The sequence below is a fragment of the Kogia breviceps genome, chromosome 15 (genome assembly GCF_026419965.1).
Source record: "Kogia breviceps isolate mKogBre1 chromosome 15, mKogBre1 haplotype 1, whole genome shotgun sequence".
NCBI classification, from domain to species: domain Eukaryota; kingdom Metazoa; phylum Chordata; class Mammalia; order Artiodactyla; family Physeteridae; genus Kogia; species Kogia breviceps.
In genome coordinates, this window is record NC_081324.1 from 54,461,980 (window position 1) to 54,483,412 (window position 21,433).

Below are 21,433 nucleotides of genomic sequence, written 5' to 3' on the forward strand. Positions count from 1 at the left end.
GCCCAATCTCTGAACACTCCTGGGGGCACAGAGGCAAAGAATACACTGAGTTATAAAATAGGTCATTCAATGTTTGGAAATTCCCAAACATAAGAAAGTTTTAAAATCTACATTGAGCAAAAATTTCCCTGTGTTAGAGGTCTATCTTTCATAGTCTCAAGACACACTGAATAAAGTGAGTACTTATTTCACATAATGATCCTTTCAAAATCAAAAGACAGTGCTAATTCCTCTGAAAGTCTGCCTCTGGGGGGGGATTAACGCTGCATCTTTAAATGGTTCCCCCAAGACATGGTTTCCAGTCCCTGCTTCTCTGACATCCATGAAAGAGCATAATATGTCAGCTATGGACTGACTAACATAACAGGGTAAGGGGGGAAATGTCTCACAAATTGCTGTAGGCACCATATTTATGTTTACATAGGCTAACATTAAATGTGTTATTGTTCTATATGTCAATCATGCCACATTGTTGACTCATAATGAGTTCGGGCTCATTTAAAACCCTTGATCTCATATAAATAGCTAACAAGTCAGAGCAGTGCATGACAGTTGATATTTAAACTAAGATTTAGGAGTTAATTGCCTATATATTGTTAGTTTCAGGATTAACTGAGCATTTTTTAAAGATTATAATTCTTTAAAATCATAATCCTTAATAATAACTAAGAGATATCTTTTAATGTGTCTACAATTTTTCAGGCATTACAAGTCTTATCTAATGAACGCTTACAACCGCTCTATGAATCAGATACTATTATTCCCTTTTTATATATAAGGGAAGCTAGAGTCAGACAGATTAAGTTCTCACAAAACAGGGATATGTTGCAATGAGATTTAAACCCAGGTGTGTCTGATTCTAAAGTCTTTGTTCTTTCCAGTATCGTACAGTCCTTCTACAGCTTTATGTCACTCCACAAATGTGACACATTTGTCTTCTATAACTTTATTCATTAAAGATAAAAGTGTAAAATAAAATCAGGGTAATATGCAAGTAAAGACTCCCTACAAGGCTTAAAAAATGTAGAAATCAAAATCTTCACAGGATAGAGAATTGAATCATCTATGAATCCACTTAGCATTATTTCATCCAGCTTTATCTTTCTTATTTGCAATAGTCTTGGCCAAATGCTTTAAAGACTCTCAATTGGGCTTCCCTGGTGGCGCAGTGGTTGAGAATCCGCCTGCCGATGTAGGAGACACGGGTTCGTGCCCTGGTCCGGGAAGATCCCACATGCCGCGGAGCAACTAAGCCCGTGAGCCATGGCCGCTAGGCCTGCGCGTCCGGAGCCTGTGCTCCGCAACGGGAGAGGCCACAACAGTGAGAGGCCCGCATACCGCAAAAAAAAAAAAAAAAAAAAACTCTCAATTCTCTCTACTTATTTTGTAGCTCTATGAAATCATTTACTTTATTAAAAGAGTAAATGTCAGCAGGTGTTATTCTGATTTATTTTAATAAATTCATGTTATAGTCCAATTATTATTTACTTCCATTTAAAAATATTTAGAAACATGTATTTAATAACCTGCTCTAAAAGTTTGCCATTTCAACGTTAAGAACATTGTTTTATATTTCCAGAATGCAATTCTTTCCTTCCCTTCTTCCTTCCTTCCTTTCTTCCTTCCACACATAAAAATCACATTAAATACCTGCTGTATACTAGGCAATATGCTAGGTGCAAAAAAAAACCTACACACAAACAAATCAGAGTTTATCAGATTAGTGTAAGAGAGACATGTTAACAAGTAAGTATAGCAAGTTAGCTTACACTGCAATAAAAATACGTACAAAGTGTTATGGAAATACAAGAGAAGAAATGCATAATCCAGTATGGAGAACATGAAATTTATATTTAAGCAAGTCTTCGAAAATAAGGAAATGCTCTCCAGGTGGACACACCAGAGGAAGGACAACTCAGACAGAGACAACGACAAAAGCAAAATAACAGAAGCAAATATCGGTGGGCTGTCAGCTGAGGATAAGACATGACAGTCAGTGACATATTTTGAAGGATCTTGTAACCCATGTTAAATATCTGGTACTTTATCATAGGTCATAAGAAGCCATTGAAAGATTTTAATGAGATCCTATTTGTCTTCTAGAAAGATAACTCTGGTAGCCATGTGGAGGATAGATTGGAAGGAGATGAATATAGAGTTAAGAGGACCAATTAGAAGGGTACTATACTAGGTCAGGTGAGAAAAAATGAAACTCTAGTTTGAGAAATTGGCAGAGAGACTCATGAACTATTGTGCCATGGGTGTTATGGTTAAGAACATGGGCCCAGGAGTCAAACATTCACTTACTAGCCACACAATCTTGGGTAAACTATTTAACGTTTTTCTGTCTCACTGTGCTCAGAAAATGAAGTTAATAGTGATCAAGTATATTAAGCAGGATAGTCCTCAAGAGATCTTAACTACATTATTAATATTATTAAGAAGAAGGATCAATTTTGAGGCTCAGCTGCAAGATAATGAATTCCCAGACTGAATTTGAAATTTACAGAATATTCACGGGAGATCCCTAGAAAGCTGGAGACATTTGAGTCTCAGGAAAGTACACAGTTATATCTCTATGGCTCTCAAAACCATCAAGATAGAAGAGATAATCCAGTAAAGATTAGGAGGAGGACAAGGTTAAGCTTGGCACTTGGAGGAACACTATCACTCAGAGGCAGATGCAAGAAGAGGAACCTGCACAGGCTTAAACAGAGGAGTGGGAAAAGAAACTGGAAAGAACAGTCCATAACTATAAGGGAGTAAAAAGGTTGAAGAACGGAGAATGGCTCAACACGACCAAAGGTGAGAAAGAGGAAAGATAAAATGAACACAGTCAGGGATGTTTTTGGTAGAATAATGTTGACAGAATGTATTGTGTTAAGGAATCAGTGGGATGAAGGAACCGAAGAAAATGGACATCGGTGGTGCTTTTAGGAAGCACGGCTATGAACGAGTAGTGGCTGGAGGGAGAGTACTTTTACAACAGAAAATGGGAAGAAGACAGTGAAGAAGTTAATGCCTTAGGAAAGAGAAGATGATTTTAAGTTGCATAAGAGATTAGAGGTATGAGGATCCAAGACACCAGGGCAGAGGATAGCTCGATAGGAAGAAAGGTACATGTTTTCACCAAGAAGGAAGGAAATGATATAAAGACAAATAAAATTGCAATTTGATAATGTGGGCAGACCCTCTATTTTCTCCATGATGTAAAAGGTATAGTCACCTCCTGATAGTAAGACGAATAGGAACAATTTGTGGACCATGTGAAGGATTGTTACACATTAGGAATTGTCCGTGTAGGAAAAAGAAAGCAAATGGAATAGAAATCTATAAAAGGCTGCCATGTTGCACGGTGGACCAGATCGAGATTGGAAAGCATAAATTTGTACACATATCTGTACTGTTATGTCATTTTCTTTCTTTTTTTTCTCAAAGGAATTTCCCAGTCATGTCTTTTTTTTTTTTTTTTAATTTATTTTTGGCTGCATTGGGTCTTCGTTGCTGTGTGTGGGCTTTCTCTAGTTGCAGTGAGCAGGGCTACTCTTTGTTGTGGTGTGTGGACTTCTCATTGCAGTGGCTTCTCTTGTTGCAGAGCACCATGGGCTCTAGGCGCACGGGCTTCAGTAGTTGTGGCACATGGGCTCAGTAGTTGTGGCTCGCGGGCTCTAGAGTGCAGGCTCTGTAGTTGTGGAGCACAGGCCTAGTTGCCCCGCAGCATGTGGGATCTTCCTGGACCAGGGCTTGAGCCCGTGTCCCCTGCATTGGCAGGTGGATTCTTAACCACTGCGCCACCAGGGAAGCCCATGTCATTTTCTTTAGTAATGTTTGGCCACCAGAATATAGCAACATGTGCCATGCATTTTAACTTTATTTTTCTCCTAAGATGCCTAAAAATGTGCCTTGCATATATTTGTTCATTTTAAGTCATGGTCATAGATGACTCTACGGCCTTCATGCTTGAATATTTAATTTCGAAGAGAGAATCTAGTGCAATTTGTTTCTCTAAATCCTGGCTGTTAGATATGCCTTAAAGGCCTTATGAGAGAATGATGCTGATGCATGGAAATGAAAGTGAATCTCAAATTCTTGAAGTGTTATTCTTACAGCATCAATGATTATTGAAATGTATTCTCTGGTAGTTTCGCTGTGCCATCTGGAATGGGTTCCAGCATATGGAGTTACACTCCTGTTCCCAAGCCATGGTGGTCTCAGCCTACTAGAGATAAGGCCATCTGTAAATTAATAATTACCATTTTTCTTATATTACTTCTGCTCAATATTTGCTATTATGTCATTAGATGATTTAGAGATTCTATATTTTTAAATAAATATAGACTTTTTATAGGCATTTTTTTGCATATTTCTATATATTTTTGCTATCACCCCCCAAAAAATGTTCTATTTCTAGTTGTGTTCTCATTATAACTAGTTTTGCTGAGTCTATGCTTCTCATTTTCTACTCATGTTCATGCAAGTAGCTAAGAGGCTAAATGTAATTGGGAAACACCTATAACTTTTTTTCCATCAGGGATGAGAAATTAACTATTTTTGTCTCCATAAGAAGGAAGTTTTTGCCGAGTCAGTTTTATAATATCTGGGTGTTTTTATCTTTTACAACTGTAAAATATAGTCTGCAACCTTTCTGTGATCTTAAAATAAAGTTAATAGGATTGTTTATATCTGGAGAGAATGGGATCATAGGATAATTTCACCCAAGGTAGGTGCTCGATATATTTGAATGAGTGGCTAAACGCTTTATCACAAAACAATTTGCAATTATCAAAGGATTAAATATTTATAATACCTTCCATAGAAAAAAGAAAATTATAGTTGGGGTAAAAATTTATCTACAGTTTAATATTTGAAACTATATTTACAACTCATCAGTATTGTCTAGTTGTTAATGCAAAGCTCTATTTTTTTATTACTCTGACTTTTCCAGAGTAAGAGAAAACATAAATGTAAGTAGTTCATTCAATAAGCAGAAAAGGCACACCTTTTAAACTAAGGCTTTCTAATTCATCTCGTCTAAATTGTTAATTAGTTCATCTTGGCTATCTTCTCCCCTTGATATGAAGATTAGGAAAAATTCCTGTCAAAAAAAGATGCCCTATAATGATGGTATTGGTCTTCCTTAAGGCTAAGACGTTATCTGACAGAGGCTTGAATCAGCTTGGATCTCAGAACCAGACCCACTGCTACTACAGACAGTGCTAAATAAATACTTCATGATTGCTATGGATTATGTTAAAAAGTAAAATTCAACTGAGTAAACTTGAGGATCTAACTGGCTTTTTTCAATGATTCATGAATAGGGAAGCATCCCATGTAGAAAATAGAAAGGAGCTCCAAAGAACTGTACAAAATATGAGAGTTTCATAGTCAGAAGTGGGCAGTGATGAGGAAACAGTGGACTATCTCATTTTCCTTTGGGTGATAGAAAGAGTCTATCAGGCAGATTGCCTCACTATGCCTGACTAGGAAATTTCAGATTAACTGGTTTAAGAAAACATTCCTGGGAGAGGTTGAAAATGCAATTAGTTTGGGTATTAAGTCTTGGTTTGCTTACATGGGGCTTAGAACAAGTAACTCCATTTGGGGCCTCTTTTCTCTCTCTTTTTTTGTTTGTTTTGTTTTGTTTTTTGTTTTGTTTCCTCTTTTTTAACGATTGTATTTCTAGTCTCAGTTCTGCCAACAACTACCAGTGTGACCTTGACAGATAAAGGAAATTTGTAAAATGGTCTATTCTGTAGGAAGATAAATGTTTGTGTGCATCTACATGTGTAGCATCCAACTGCATAGAGCAAACATTTTAAAAGAGGTAAAGATAAATTGCCAAATACAGAAGGGAATCTTGGCACAGATTTCTCAGTAACTGATATAATGAACAGGCAAAAATATCAACAAAGACATAGAATATTTAAACATTAAATAATTTATACAGAACCCAACAGCTGCACAATATATATTACTATCAAGCACACATGGAACACTTGCAGGAACTTTTCATATATGAAACTATAAAGCAAGTCTCAATAAATTTCAAAGAAGTGAAATAAAACATATCTCTGATGTCAGTGGATTTAAGCTAAAAATTAATAGTATAAAGGAAACTAGAAAACCCACAAATGTATGGAAATTACGTAATATATTCAAAATAACCCATAGGTCAGAGAACAAATCAAAATGAAATTTCAAATGTTTGGACTTAGGGAAAATTAATATATAGCAAGTCAAAATGTGTGGGATGAAGCTAATGTTGTCTTTAGAGAAAAATGTATTGTATTAAATAACAAAAACTGAAAATCAACCATCTGAAAATTAATTTCAAGGAGCTAGAAAGAGATTGGAAAGTTCTATCCAAAGAAAGTTAAGAAGGAAAACAAAAGAAATACAATAAATCAATAAAATGGAAATCAACAAAAAATAAATCAACAGAGCCAATAATTGGCTTAATAAACTGGTCACAGGACTGATCAAGGGAAAAAAATAAGGCACAAATATTCAACACCAAACGTTTAGAAAGAGAATATCACTAAAGATTGTACAGATATTTTCTAAAATTCTACATACATATATATATGAAGTTATGAAAAAGTTCTGTCAATAAATTTGAAAATTTAGATGAAATATGAAAAAATCATAGTAAAACATATTTTCAACTGACACTAGGTAAAAATAGAAGAGTCTTATATCTAGTAAAGATATTGAACCTGTAATCAACCTTTAAAAAGAAAATCTCAGGCCCAGATACTGGTAAATTCTCCCAAATATTTAAGAAAGAAAAAAACACAATGTAACACAAGATCTCCTGCACTGTATAAAGAGAACATACCTTCCACCTCATGTTATGAAGCCAGTATTACCCAGATGCCAAAGTCTGACAAAGACACTACAAGAAAGGGAAAACACATGCCAAACTCTTCTTAACATGGACTCAGAATTCTCTAAATAAAACACTAGCAAATAGAATAGAGTTAAATATAAAAATGATCATATATAATGATCGACTTTGGTTTTGGTTTGTTTGTTTCCTTGGCCAGGGCTGAAAACTTCTGGTAATATTCAAAAATCACTGTGATTTATGCCATTAACAAAATAAAATATCAATATCTTATGATAATGTCAATATGCTTATAGAAAACATGTGACAAATTCAACATTCATTAATAATCTTATAAAATCTTTTACTAAACTAAAAATAGAAGAGCACAGCCCTAATCTGACAGTAAGTATCTTCCAAGAAAACTGTGGAAAACATACCTATTGAAATTTTGAAACCATTCCACTGTGATCAGTAAGACCATCAGGATGTCTGCTACCATGACTTCCATTCAAACTGTCTGAATTAAGGGGTGAGTTTAGGAAGGATGCTTGGATATTAGTTCCATATGCAAAAATAAATCAAACTCTTATTTACCAGCTACAAATAAGTAGAAAAATAAATACTAAAATTATACCATTTACAGTTGAATCCAAAAAGTCAAATACCTTGAAATAAATCTAACAAAAGATGAGAATTACCTTTACAGAAAAAACTACATAAAGTTACTAAGATAAAGTAAAGAAGACCTAGATTAATGGATAAATATACTTTTTTCATAGTTTATAAAGATGTTCATTCTTCCCAAGTTTTTCTGTAGATTTAACACAGTCAAAATCAATACTCCTAAAGGCTTTTTATTTTGTTTTTGGAAATTTACATTCCGATTCAAAAATTTATTTTAATTAAAAGGTTAAAGAGTAGCCAATACAATTTAGAAAAATAAGAACATCTTTACAAAACACATGTCAAATTGACCTTATAATCATTCTCAATTAAGTGCTATTAAACCAATTAGATTTTAGACAAGGTGTGAGATATATTAGAATAGTTTTACAAAATAATAGAAGATCCTCAAAAAAAGAAAAGTTGTGGAGTTTGGCAAAAATGAAATGATTGAATGTGTGTTATCCAGAGTTATTTTTATAAAATATTTCTTGCTGTTAATATGTTTATAAAACAAACCAAAAAAAGCCGAGCAGATTCAAGTTTTACTCTAACTTTTAATATGATTTTTTAAATACTAGTTAAAAGTTTTTGACACAAAAATTTCCTAACTGTAAAGAGACTACATAACTATGCAACAAAAGTGCCATCCCAATCAAATTTAAATAAATTAGAAAAATAAAACAAAATAATTTTCACAACAATAAAGTAAAAGACATGTGCAATTTACTTGGAATCAATAAAGATTATTTTCCAGCTATACAGACAAATATAGTTTCAATTTTTTAAAAAGATTTAAATTTTAAAAAAAGATTTGAACAAGTGAAGCTACAAGATGCTATTTTTGTTTTATTTTTATTATCTCAGCATTGTAATTTTTTTAAGAATAAAAACTTAAAGAATGCTTTGTGGATCTATATATTGCTTTAAAAATAGTAAAAATCACAACATAAGTAATAGAAATTTATGCAATAAAATTAAAATAATTTGTAGTAATTTCTTTGGTTAGGATGATATAACACGTTTGACCCTGTTACAATGTTTTGAACTATGTAAAATAATGGTTTATTTCCAAACCTAAAAATTGTTTTAAAAATCTTATTGACAATTCCAGTTGCTACTATCTTAGCAGGTCAGTTTCTTCACATTTTGCTGAAATATAGTCAAGGAAAACCACTGCAGGAAATAAGTGTATAATCATTAATGAATTATGTATACTTTTATTTTACTACTCATCCTAAATCACCTTTCTGTAGAAACTTTAGACATGGGCCAGAGTAAATAGACTCAGTAATTTTTTAATAATTTCCTGATTTTCAATTATATTCAAACCATGGATTTTCACAGATATTTTTATGAATTCATAGGGAAGGTATATTTATCAACTTATGAGAACAGATCTATACAGTTTGCTAACATGATAGATGATTTTTAAAATATTTAAACATCAGAAGCCTGGGCCTCTGTACTCTTACCTGCTGGGCCCCAAAATATTAGTAGTGATTCTGCGTCCAGTTTTCAAACTTTTCTCCACAGAGGAATCATGCCCCTCTCTTTCCATCTTTGAATGTCACTGCTGCTGGAAGTTGACTGTTCTTCAGAATGATTTAGAAACCTTTAGTATTCTGGGATACCATTAGCTAAAAATCCTATTTACAAATGTGATTTTTTAATATTAAATAGTGAAATATGTCAGCTTATAGAACATATGCATAACTTAGTGAGCCAAGATTTTCCAAATGACCAAAACACTTTGACACAAAATCTCACACAGGCAGGAGAGCCATTCAACATATAAAATGACTCAGGGGATTTTAATGTAACAGAGAACAAAAATGTCATTGATAAGATATCAGATTCCATAGCCCACCTTTCCTTTAAGAAAAAAATAATGAAGATGAGTTTTGGTGTAAAATCCAAGAATATTCACACCCTTTCAAAAAAACCATTAAAATACTCACTTTTCCAACTATAAGTGTGGGTGAGTCTGGATTTTCTCTGTAAAATTAAATGAAAACAACATATTGCAAATGATTAAATGCTGAAGCAGATATAAGAACTCAGCTGTATTATAAGGTAGACATTGTAGAGATTTGCAAAAATGTAAAACAATATCACTCTTCTAAGTTTATTTGTTTGGTAAAGTATAGTTCTCATAAAAATATAGTGTAAATATATTATTCATTTTAACTTGTACTAAATGTAGATTTTATTTTAAAATAAATTCATAAATAAATATTTGTTTAAATTTCCTAGTTTAATTTTTAATATAGCAAATGTAGATATATGTAAAACCACATAAAAACTTTTGCGGGTTTTCAATACTTTTTAAGAGTGTAAAGAGGTATCTATATTTAAAAAATACAGAAATGTTGATTCAACACATTCCTTCACTTCTTCGCTGAGGAAACTATAAAAAAACACAGAGATGATGATCCACGTTATCCAAATTACAGAATTAGTAGAAATGCTGAGACAAAAATCAAGGTTTTCTTAATTCTAATTATATTGGTCTCCTGAGGCTGTCCTAACAAAGTACCAAAAACTGGTGGCTTAAACAACAGAAATGCATTGTTTCACAATTTCAGAGACTAGAAGTCTGAGACCAAGGTGTCAGCAGAGTGGGTTCCTTCGGAGGTCTGTGAGGGAGAATGCCTCTCTCCTAGCTTCTGATGGTTTGCTGTCAATCTTTGATGTTCCTTGGCTTTTAGATGCCTCATCCTGACTTCTGCCTTCGTGTTAACATGGTGTTCTCTCTGTGTGCGTATCTGTGTCCAAACTTCCCCCTAGTCATATTGGATTGAGGATCCACGCTACTCCAGTCTGACCTCATCTTTACTAATGACATCTGCAATGACCCTATTTCCAAATAAGGTCACATTCTGGAGGGCTAGGGGTTAGGACTTCAGCAAATGAACTTTGGGGGACACCATTCAACCCATAATACAAGCCCAGTGTGTTCTTCCCCCAATCCTCCTATATATCAAGAAGTATTCTCTTTCCTAATTTCCTTTCTTTTCTCCCTACTGCATTCCAGTCTCACATTCTCTCGATATACCAACAGAAATACTCATATGAAATGCCTATAGGGAAAATTGATTCTCAGGAAAGCAACCATTATAATGGAAATAGAAGTTCAAAGTCAAGTTGGCTACAACGAGGAAGAACAACTTAAGATCAGCCTCAGATGATTTCGATAAACAGAGGTGAAGACAGGTAACATCTCAGGAAATTAAAGAGATGTCTCAGAAAGCTAACACATTTATGAATGAAGATCACAAAATGTTATCTCGTGTATTTACAGAATGTATTAAAACCTCACATGTAAGGAAAAGGTGATTTATCAAAAATTCTTGAGTAGCTAGAATGAAGTTTGAATTCCCACCATGTGCCTTTTCTCTCCATTGACTACGATTTTGGATATTGGTGAAATGTATTCTTCATCCGAAGTGATGGATATACTGGTGGAAAAAGTGATATGTCCTATTCCCAATTCTGATACAACCTGGTCCTCATCTACATGACAGTCTGTAAGCCTTGCTCTCCTCCCTTTATAACTGCCTTCTTCTCCTTTGCCCCAAATTCCCAACAGCTGTTCTACTGTGAAGTAAAGGAATCAGAGCAGTCCCCAAAAGATTGTGCAAAGTATTAAGAATACAGTAAATTCGACAAAAAGACTTTATGGAATTGAAATCACTTAATAAGACACACTATCAGTCTGAATTCTCCAGAGAAACAGAACCTATAGGAATAGGAAGTTTTATATATTTATATTTAAAGAGATTTCTTATAAGGAACTAGCTCACATGATTATGGAGGCTGAGAGTCCCAAGACCTGCAGTTAACACACTGGAGACCCAGGAGAGCTGATTGTATGGTTCCAAGTCCGAGTGCAAAGGCAGGAGATGCCTGATGTCCCGCAGGAAGACAGTCAAGCAGAGAGAGAATAAATTTGCCCCGACTCAGCCTTTCTGTTCTATCAAGGCCTTCAATGAATTGTCTGTGGTGCCCAACATTGAGGAGGCCAATTTGCTTTATTGTCTACTGATTCAAATGTTAATCTAATTCAGAAAAGTCCCTCACAGACACACCCAGAATAATGTTTAAACAAATACCTGGGCATCCTCCGGCACAGTCAAGTTGACACATAAAATTAATTATGACAGGCGCATAATAGTCAACAATGTTCTGTGTTGAGAGAGAGAGAGAGAGAGAGATTAAATTACTAATGCAGTAATTACAGAGTTTTTAGCCAGAATACTTTATTAAAATCTCAATTTAGATTTTTCTCCCTTTATATGGCCCTCTGCCAATAGACACACACACACACACACACACACACACACACACACACACACACGGGCAATTTTGAAAGACCTTTACTCAGCAATGTTTTGGACAGAGAGCAGGGACAGTTTGAAATAATTTGGTGCTTTCTCCCTTTTGTCAAAGACTGAGCACTTTGAGGAGGCTAGTTAGCTTGCCCAGGATGGGAGGAGAGAAGACAGGAGGACAAGATGGGAGTGAGAGGAAAGGTGCCCTAGACCCTGAGCAGCATGCCGAGGTGGAAAGGCCTCGGCAGTGATGCAACTGGATACACAAACTGCTAGAAAACAGGATAAAATACAGAATTTTTATATAAAAATAAATCTATAACATAATAACACAAATATATAAACCAACTATTTTCAGCCACTTTACCACAGGTAACACAGGATTGTGTTCCCTAAAAGAAGAGAAAGAAACCGGCTGAGCCAGGAATAGCTTTCTGCCAGGAGGCATTTTCCAGCGGGAGCACAGGACAGGAGCCCAAGCAGAGAGGGAGCTGTCGTCCAGAACTGAGGAAAGAGAGGTCGGTGGCTGTTCCGCTGGCAGAAGCGTCTAGGCAGCTGCACAGGAAGAAAGCTCTAGAAATCATCATGAGGATATTTAAACGTATGCTGTGCTTGCAACGCTGAGGCCACGCTAGAAATGCCCTCCCAAGCTTAAAAGCAAGCCCTTAAACTTGAGGAAATGTGACAGAAACTAAAATAGATTTGGAGCTAGCAAAAAAAGAAAATTCCCAATATGATTTCTTCTTTGATCTGTTATTGAGATGCCTATTTACAAATTTCCAAACATATGGACTCTTTTGTTATCTTTGCCTTGTTGATCTCTAATTTAATAACATTGTACTGAGATAACGTGGTTGGTATAATATTTGATTTACTGAACTATGTTGCAACTCATCCTACGGCTTAATATTATCATTTTTGGCAACTGATTAATGCGTGTTTGAGAAGAATGTAGACTCTCTAATTGTAGTCTGAATGACAGATACACATTTGCCAGTATATCTGGTTACCTTTAAGAATAAAAGATGCATACTTGGATTTTTCAATGTCAATAAAAATCAGTAACCTTACCCTTTAGGAATGGTCTCACCTTCAGCTGTGGGTAGCTTAAGTTGGAAATACGAGAGAAGAGCATACACTAGCTGGCAAGGTCACAGGTCCACATCTGTGGTTGCCTGGTCTCCCAAATGCTGCTGATGTTATTTCCAGTTGTATCTAGACCTTAGAAAACACACAAAAAAGTCAAGAGAATTAGAAAGCCTTTCAACAGAGGGGAAGGTAGCTGTGACAATTAGACATTTCAATGGGGGGAAGAAAAAGCTATTAAGATAAACTGAAGATCAGAGTGTCTGAAAGTTTCCTTAATACTAAGTTGACTAAAATAGTTTAGAAGAGATAAAGGTTTACATAAAGAAGCATAAATCTCCAAAGAGAATTGACTCCATTTTGCAGTTGAGTGGCGGCCGTGCTAATATTTGGTGGATGAGATGCAGAGGAGCAAAGGAAAGGCATTGCCCTGGGAGATGCCCTAACTTCCCTACAGTCCTGGGATCATCAGTGTAAAGAATGAGACCGTGAAGTAGTTCTGACAACAAGCTTCTTCTGCCCCTCAGGATTTAGACCACAGTCTAAGCCGCACTGTCCAATACGATAGCAGCGAGGCCACATGTGGCTACTTATTTTAATTTAAATTTCAACTTTAATTAAAATTAAACTTTAATCAAAATTAAATTTCAAACAAATTAAATTGTCCTTATTTCTTAAATTAAAAATGGAATAAAATTAAAAATTCATTTATTCCACCACATGAACCTACTTGAAATGCTCAATAGCCACATACATATTAAAGAACACATCCTTCATCACAGAATGTTCTTCTGGACAGTACTGTCCTAGAGGGCACCTCTGGTCTCCAGGGGGCTCTCTGTCTCAAGAGCAGGCTCAACAGATTCTGGACAGACAGCGGGGCATCAGAAACTCTGTGCTTATTCTCCTGAGTGAAGTTTGAGGGGGATGGAAATGAGGAACGGGTCCAAGAGGATGCTGTTGTGTGAGAAGATGATTGCCTGAGGGAAAACTAGCTAAATTATGAGGGATGAAAACAAAGGAAAAGTAGAGAACTGGACAACTGAATGTCCCCCTGAGGGAAGATAAAGGAGTCATTGAGGAAAAAAGTATTCCTTTTTCCACCACTGGAGCCCCATTGGACTATGTGGTTAATCCCTATCACAAAAGAGGTTATCAGACAATGTCAACAGACAGAGAGGGTGAAGGGAGAGAGGGGTATGGAGAACCTTGCTTTTATACGTTCAGAGGGTTAATTGCTCATGACAGGGGGGATTGGAAGATAATTAAACTTTTGGCACAGAAGACTCATCTTTAAAATTTTTAATTTATCTTATGAAGCAGCTATTTGGGGATTATGGCACTCGACATGATGGTCTAAGGTAGAAACTAAAATGTAAAATGAGAACTTTCATTTACATATTCTTTCATGATAGTTAAGTACATTAAGGACAATTATGACAGGTATTGCTGGCAAAAGCATGCTGGTGATTTTTGCAGTTTCCACACAAAAATGAAATTATGCTTTCAATAATGTTTTTCTGGTTATTGCTTTCTCTCTTTCTCTCTTTCTGAGATTCCAATTTGGTTCAGATGAATTTAAGAATATCCCACCAGTCGGGATTGACATATACAACTACTATGTATAAAACAGATAACTAATAAGGACTTACTGTATAGCACAGGGGACTCTACTCAATACTTTGTAATGGACTATGAGGGAAAAGAATCTTAAAAAAAAAAAGTGGATATATGTATAACTGATTGACTGCTGTATGCCTGAAACTAACACAACATTGTAAATCAACTATACTCCAATAAAAATTTTTTTAAAAAAAGATTAAAAAAGAAAAAAAGAATATCCCACCAAACAAGAAGACTTGAAGAGTTCTGTGCTTTGTTTTCAGTTAAGAGCAGTGGGCATGATCCAAGGTCCTGAAGAGCAAAACGAGCTTCGACTTTTGACAAAACTGTCAGGAAACGCTTTCTACCAAGACCCATTCCTGCCTCTCCTGAGCAGTGAATCTTGTCTGATCCTTCCTGCAGAGCTGCTTTAGATATCCTAGATTTTCCCTTTTTGTGACTCTTTGTGATAATTTTTGAAATCTCAGATATTTATGATAAATGCATCCAGAAATTCCTTTTGATTCCCAAGATTTGAGTGTATCACCTCTTAAGGGATATATATATATATATGTATATATATATATATATGTATATATATATATATATATTTATCACAGGGAAAAAGTAGTGCATTCTGATAATGTGTTTCATCCTTCACAATTTATCCATTTGGAAACCTCTGTTGGGGAAAATCGCATAAACAAGGTTATATATGAAGAATATAAACTCAAAGAAATATTAAACTTTTCCATAAAGACGAGATGTTGTGATTGATACCTTCTAAGGGGATCTTTCTGGATAAACTGACATGACTTTGTTATCAGAATTGATTTCCATTTAGGAGGACACGAGCTTTGTCCTGATGACTTGCTATATATGAATCATCATTCCACTCCTGCAGGAGAAAAAAGAAAGCCAAATTTCTTGTTCAGCTTAAGAGAATAAGAACTTAATTTATTGCTAAATCCTTAAGAACAAAAGTAGTTTTCTATTGCAAGTTTTATTGTCAAAGATTGCCTTTATCTTTTCCTTCTAATTTTTATGCTCTTCATGTTCAAGGCAATACAATTGACAGTTAATCAAGGGGCTTAAGGGCTGGATGCCCCCTAGGGTGACTGGGGCACCTGGCAAACATCTTTCTTGGTACCCTTGTCTACATGCATAATTTGAGTCACCCCAAATCTAGAAGCCAGAACCATTCTGGTGGCCCAGTCTCATATGTCCCAGGAAATAAATATTGTCCTGCCTACTGGGAGAGATACATTTGCTTGGGAGCCCTCCTGGAAATGGGAAGACCAAAATAATGCTATAGATGCAGAGCTAAGATCTGCTCGGGGTATCTGGTGGACCCCATGCCTGGGATAGAAGGTAAGAGAGAAAGAAAGAGCCACAAGGGAGAAACCAGGACTAGAGGCCCCCATGGATTCTGGACCAGGCTCAGGTAGCCCTTCTTAAACAGCACTGCCACCCAGCAGTTTCCAGGCACCCAAAGTGGACTTAAGACAATTTCCAAATGTTATATTAAAAATAATAATATATTTGATATCTGTCATAAATGTACATAACGGATGATGTATCAATGAGAATATTTAAATAGAAACAATGAGAAAATATAATAGAAATCTACAGAAATATTATGTAAAATCAAAATATTCAGTTACACCTGTCAGAAGAGATTGAGTAACCAAAATATAAGGATTTTGAGAGACAAACAAAATAAATAATGATATATATCAACCTAAGTATACTAATAAGAAAAATTAACTTCTTTTCAATTATTGTGAGAATTTAAGAAATTGATCTGATATCACAAACACATGGACAAGCTCCAAAAAGTAGAATAGTACATAATGTATTCTTTGACAACAGAACAATAAACTAGATGTTATCAAAAGGAAGTAGGAAGATAAAGGAAGGACTAATTTAATTACTTAAAGGGGTAAATGTGATTATTAAAAAATCTTGAGTAAAATAGAAAATCAAAATAGAAAGTACAGAATAATTTTAACATACTGGTCATGAAAATTATATTAAAATATATAGAAGTTTCACTTCTGGTTATGGTTAAGATCCTACTGGAAAGACCTTCTTTCAAATAACAGCTATAAGTCCTGGTCATTATAGAAAGATAGCTTCCTGATGACACAGCAGAGTTAAATGGATCAGGGACAATTCTAGTAAGGAGTACATAAATAAAGGAGAGAAGTTCCATGTTGTGCATTCACAACTTTTTTTTTTTCCAGGCATGTGGGCTAATGAGAGCATGGGTGGAAAAATACTGTCATTCTTGACTGGGGTTCCAGAAGAATAAATCCAGGAAAACAAGGGCATTCAAGAAAGAGTAATCCCCAAAGGGAAAAAGCCAGACTGTGGTCACCAAATTTGATCTACCTAAATCTATGAGTGACCCCAGAATTATAAACGTCCAGAGTGAACTCAAAGCCACCAGCTAACAACAGATCTAAACTCAGATCAGAGCTGCTATCTGAAAAGCAGAGTTTACAGTTTAAGTCTAATCAATATAATTGCCTGATAAGACAAATGAAATAGCATTCATCACAGAAAAATAACAGAATCCAGTGTCCTCGTAACTTAAGTATCATAATATCCAAGATGCAATTCAAAATTAGTTGACAGCTGACAAATCAATAAAATGATATACAGAAAATAAAAATCAATGGTCTGAGTGATTCATATATTGGAATTAACAGGATTTTAAAACAGCTACTATAACCATTCCCAAAGATGTAAAAAAAATAAAGGCTTGTGATGAATCAAAAGATATAAAATATCTTTAGTTAAATAAAAATCATTTTTAAAAGACCAAATGGAAAGTCTAGAAATGAAAAATACAATGTTTGAAATAAAATATTAACTGGAGAGACTTAGCAGATTAGAGATAGCAGAGGTAAGAGTAAATGAATCTGAAGATAGAGTAATAGAAATATATAATATGGAGAACAGAGAAAAAATGAGCCTGAGGGACCCATTATAGATAATATCAAAGTGTCTAACCTATAAGTAATTGAAGCCCAAGAGTAAGATAAAAGATAGAATGGACCAAAAAAAGTATACATATATATTGAATAAACAATGGCGAAAATTTTCCAATTTTGATACACATATATAAAATTTAAGATACCCAGTTAACACCAAGCAGGAAAAACATGTAGAAGATCACATAAAGACACATTATATTCAAACTAATGACAGCTCAAACTAAACAGCAAATGAGAAATGAGGAATTCGGTCAGATCATTTTGAATTCCCTTCCAGAAGAAGTGGTCAGAATCCATAATTTGACCAACATCTCTCCTTCTTAATTCTATCTTGGCAGAGTTTACTTTGCTTTTTTCTTTCTTCTTCTTTTATTTATTTTTTCTTTTTTTCTTTTTTTTTTTTGTTGTTGTTGTACAGGTTTGGAATCAGGAAATTGTGGATGAGAACATATGTAATTTACTAAATTAGAAATTTGGCATGCTGAGGTAAAAGCGTAACAAAAAATTACACTTGATCAAAAAAAGAAGGAAAAAGTGGTTATCACCAAGAGTCAGGTAAAACAGCCAATCTCCTGCATTGCATATTTTAAAGCTCTTTTAAAAAAAAATTTACTTATTTATTTATGGCTGCATTGTGTCTTCATTGCTGCAAGGGGGTTTTCTCTAGTTGCAGTGAGCGGGGGCTACTCTTCTTTGCGGTGAGCAGGCTTCTCATTGTGGTGGCTTCTCTTGTTGTGGAGCACGGGCTCTAGGTGTGCAGGCTTCAGTAGTTGTGGCTCGTGGGCTCTAGAGCACAGGCTCAGTAGTTGTGGTGCACAGGCTTAGTTGCTCCGCGGCATGTGAGGTCTTCTGGGACCAGGGCTCGAACACGTGTGCCCTGCATTGGCAGGATGATTCTTAACCACTGCACCACCAGGGAAGTCCCACATTGCATTTTAAAAAAGTCTCTTCTTATTAAGTAGAGACATTGGAGGTAGGGTGGTAGAGCTAAGAAAAAAATGTCAGTAGCCCCACAGTTTTCTTTCCATTTCTCAATTCATTATCTCAAGTCTCCTGCAAATTAGACTTTAAAATGTCTCTGTGATCGCAGATCCAACTGTCTTTATTTAGCCAAGGTAAAGGCAGCAAAATTTGATTTTTTACTATAGAATATTATAACAAATCCTGTTCCATTATACTTTATGAAATCTGCTTTATAGAAACCTCTACCAGAAATTTAAATGTTTCTAGTCTCATACATAATTTCTTTCTCTCAACATTATTCTCAGGTAAAAATGGATGCAAGTGTAAGTCACAATGACATCCATAAAAAATGTCTCCTGCTCATTCTTATAAAAGATCAGCCTTCGTAGCTTCCATCTTAGAGACAAATTCAATAGTTTACTTTTATAGGCATTGCAAACTGCAGTGATAACATTTTTCAATTTATTTTGTTTGTCCTTAATAGATGTTGCTTTTATTTTTTATTTGTACCTGTGGTCTGACATTTCCTCTGCATCCATTTCCAGAACTTCTGAACCATAAAGCAATCCATGAGCTGATCCCAATCAAATTGCTGACCACGTCTGCCTGCAATCAATGATAGTTTCATGTCACTTGAATTCTACAGAAGCAAAAACAAACAAACAAACAAAACTAACCAAAATTTGTTAAGTCAAGAAATTCTCAAGTTCGTATTAGCTATTTCTGAAAATTCATTTTCCTATGGGCTTTGACTCCAAGCTCTCTGTGGAGACGGGCAAAATGTCATGCCAGCGAAGTCCGTTTTGTACTAGTCCCTACTTCCTAATTCTGTGTTTCTCTCATCTCGTGGTGCCTCCTGGCCTCCCCTGCTCATCATCGATTCTAGTTCTGCCTTAGAAGGTTTAAAATTTTTTGATTGTAGACATTTTCCATATTTAGTTGGAAATAATGAAGAAACTTCATACAAAGATGTTGCATACAATCTAAAAGAGAGTAAAACTTTAAATCACAGATCCAGCTCTAAATGGATAATTTTGGGTATCAAATTGGCTGATATCTCTTGATTCCCCTGATATCAATCTGGCAGAGCAGCTGAACTGTGGGTTATGCTGCCACACTTTTGTGGATGCTAGGAGAAGATACAGGTTTCCTGAGTCAGAGATGAAGTAACTTTTATTATTCAGTAGCAAGATAACATGATTTTTTCCACCAATTTTGCAAGCTCCAATTTCTCCCAGGGTACACGAGGGAGAGTGGGTGGTATCTGCACACACAGTGGGTTGTGCTATAAGAAAGAAATCTGGAGCTTAGGTAAACCAAAGTTTTATAGTAGTAAGAGGAAGACATTATCATTAACTTGATTGCATTAGACAGTAAGCATGCCTATCCATTGCTCTAGAGGGAGAGACACTACTTCTAATTTCTAGGGCTGTTAGCTAAACATCCTTGAAAAAATAATCCATAATTAAAGGCAGTTAGTGCCTTGCTCATAAACCGGGTAGAAACAAGAGAGATCTGTGGATAATTATCTTCCAACAAATACTTAGAGGCTTTTATTTTACAAAACCTTTTTAAATTTTTGACAAAATACCATCAGAATAAATCCATAAAAATTTTTGAACACATTCAGGTATCAGGCTATTTTTTAAGTCATCGAAATTTAGAAGGTTTGAGAGAATAGTAGTTTGCTTGGCATACATGATGGGATTGTTTCCAAATAATACCAAGTGCTCTTGTCAAGTCCATCAGAGAGTCAGTGACTTCAGCGAGACAGGAAAATGTAGAAATACCTGCTGATGAGTCAACTTGGTTAAAGTTAGCAGGGAAGACCCACATGTAATAGATGCCATTGTTCTCTGAGAGAAGAGACCTTTTAAATCACGATAATGGGAAATGGGGCCTGAAAGACAGCAATACCAAATCCTAATTGGTATTAGGTATCCAATCAAAATTGGTCCTAAAACCATGGGACATATTTTCCTGAAAAAATATGTAATGTTTAGTGTTTCAACTCTCCAACAGAACAGGAAGTATATTACATAATTTCAGTAGCACTGAAGTATTAAGAAAGGTGACTATGTACATTCATAACAAAAGGCCCAAATTAAAGCTTTTTTATAAGAAAACATTTGGGTAAAATTGATTTTCAGCATTATCTCGAAATTGCAAGAAAACAAGCTTGCAGTGGGGAGGATAAAAAGATAACTAAATGGGCAAATACTTAGCTTTGTTTTTCCAATACCTGAAAAGTTAAGTTTTTCTATTTTATATTAAAGTGTGTCTTTAAAATGTGGAGCCTAATTAGCAAACAATAAAACTGTCTTGCCAAGTGGTTCTAAAGGTCTAGCTCATTAATAATATAAGAAGAATCTTCATCAAGGTAGAGGACATTGCTACTTTAAATATATTACACATGATCTTATAATTGGGGGTTTTATAGTTTTAATTGAATGTTTGCACCACTTATAATGTCACAGCCTTTAAGATTTCACTTAACAACTGCCATCTGAAACTTTTCACGTTATCCTGTAAGTCTTAAAATTTGTGTGTGTGTGTGTGTGTGTGTGTGTGTGTGTGTGTGTGTGTGTGTGTTTTCAGCTAGGTTTCCTTTTTAAATAAAATGATTAGGCTTTTAGACAGGCACAACCAAAAACATTATTTTCTGGTTTTAATTTTCCTGCAATGACATTAATTATTTATTCCACAGTTACTGAACATCAGATATATATAAAATATCACGTTTGTCACTGGCATATTTAGATAAATATGTCACAATCTTGCACTAGTGAAATTTACAAGCAAGTAATTGATTCAGATATGCAAACAATATTTTCCTAAGAACAATTTTTCCTAGCTTGAGCTACATAACTCCAAAATACTTTTTTTATCAGATAATTTTCGTTTTCAGAGCTAAATGGGTCTTTAAAACTCATTTAATATTAACTCCTTCAGCT

The 21,433-nt window shown here is 35.0% G+C and overlaps 1 protein-coding gene across 5 annotated transcripts in view; it reads right to left on the reverse strand.

Annotated features, from left to right (window-relative positions):
* Positions 1 to 21,433, reverse strand: part of METTL4 (methyltransferase 4, N6-adenosine) — a 518,759-nt gene continuing 497,326 nt past the window's right edge. Inside the window, exons 12-18 of one of the 5 annotated variants that reach the window (XR_010837044.1) lie at positions 18,990 to 19,085; positions 12,917 to 13,047; positions 11,608 to 11,680; positions 9,454 to 9,490; positions 8,968 to 9,087; positions 7,267 to 7,346; positions 1 to 19 (exon numbers count right to left, since the gene is read on the reverse strand). The gene's annotated coding sequence lies outside the window, so the exon portion shown is untranslated. The other 4 variants (XR_010837043.1, XR_010837045.1, XR_010837046.1 and 1 more) reach the window with 4 other exon arrangements.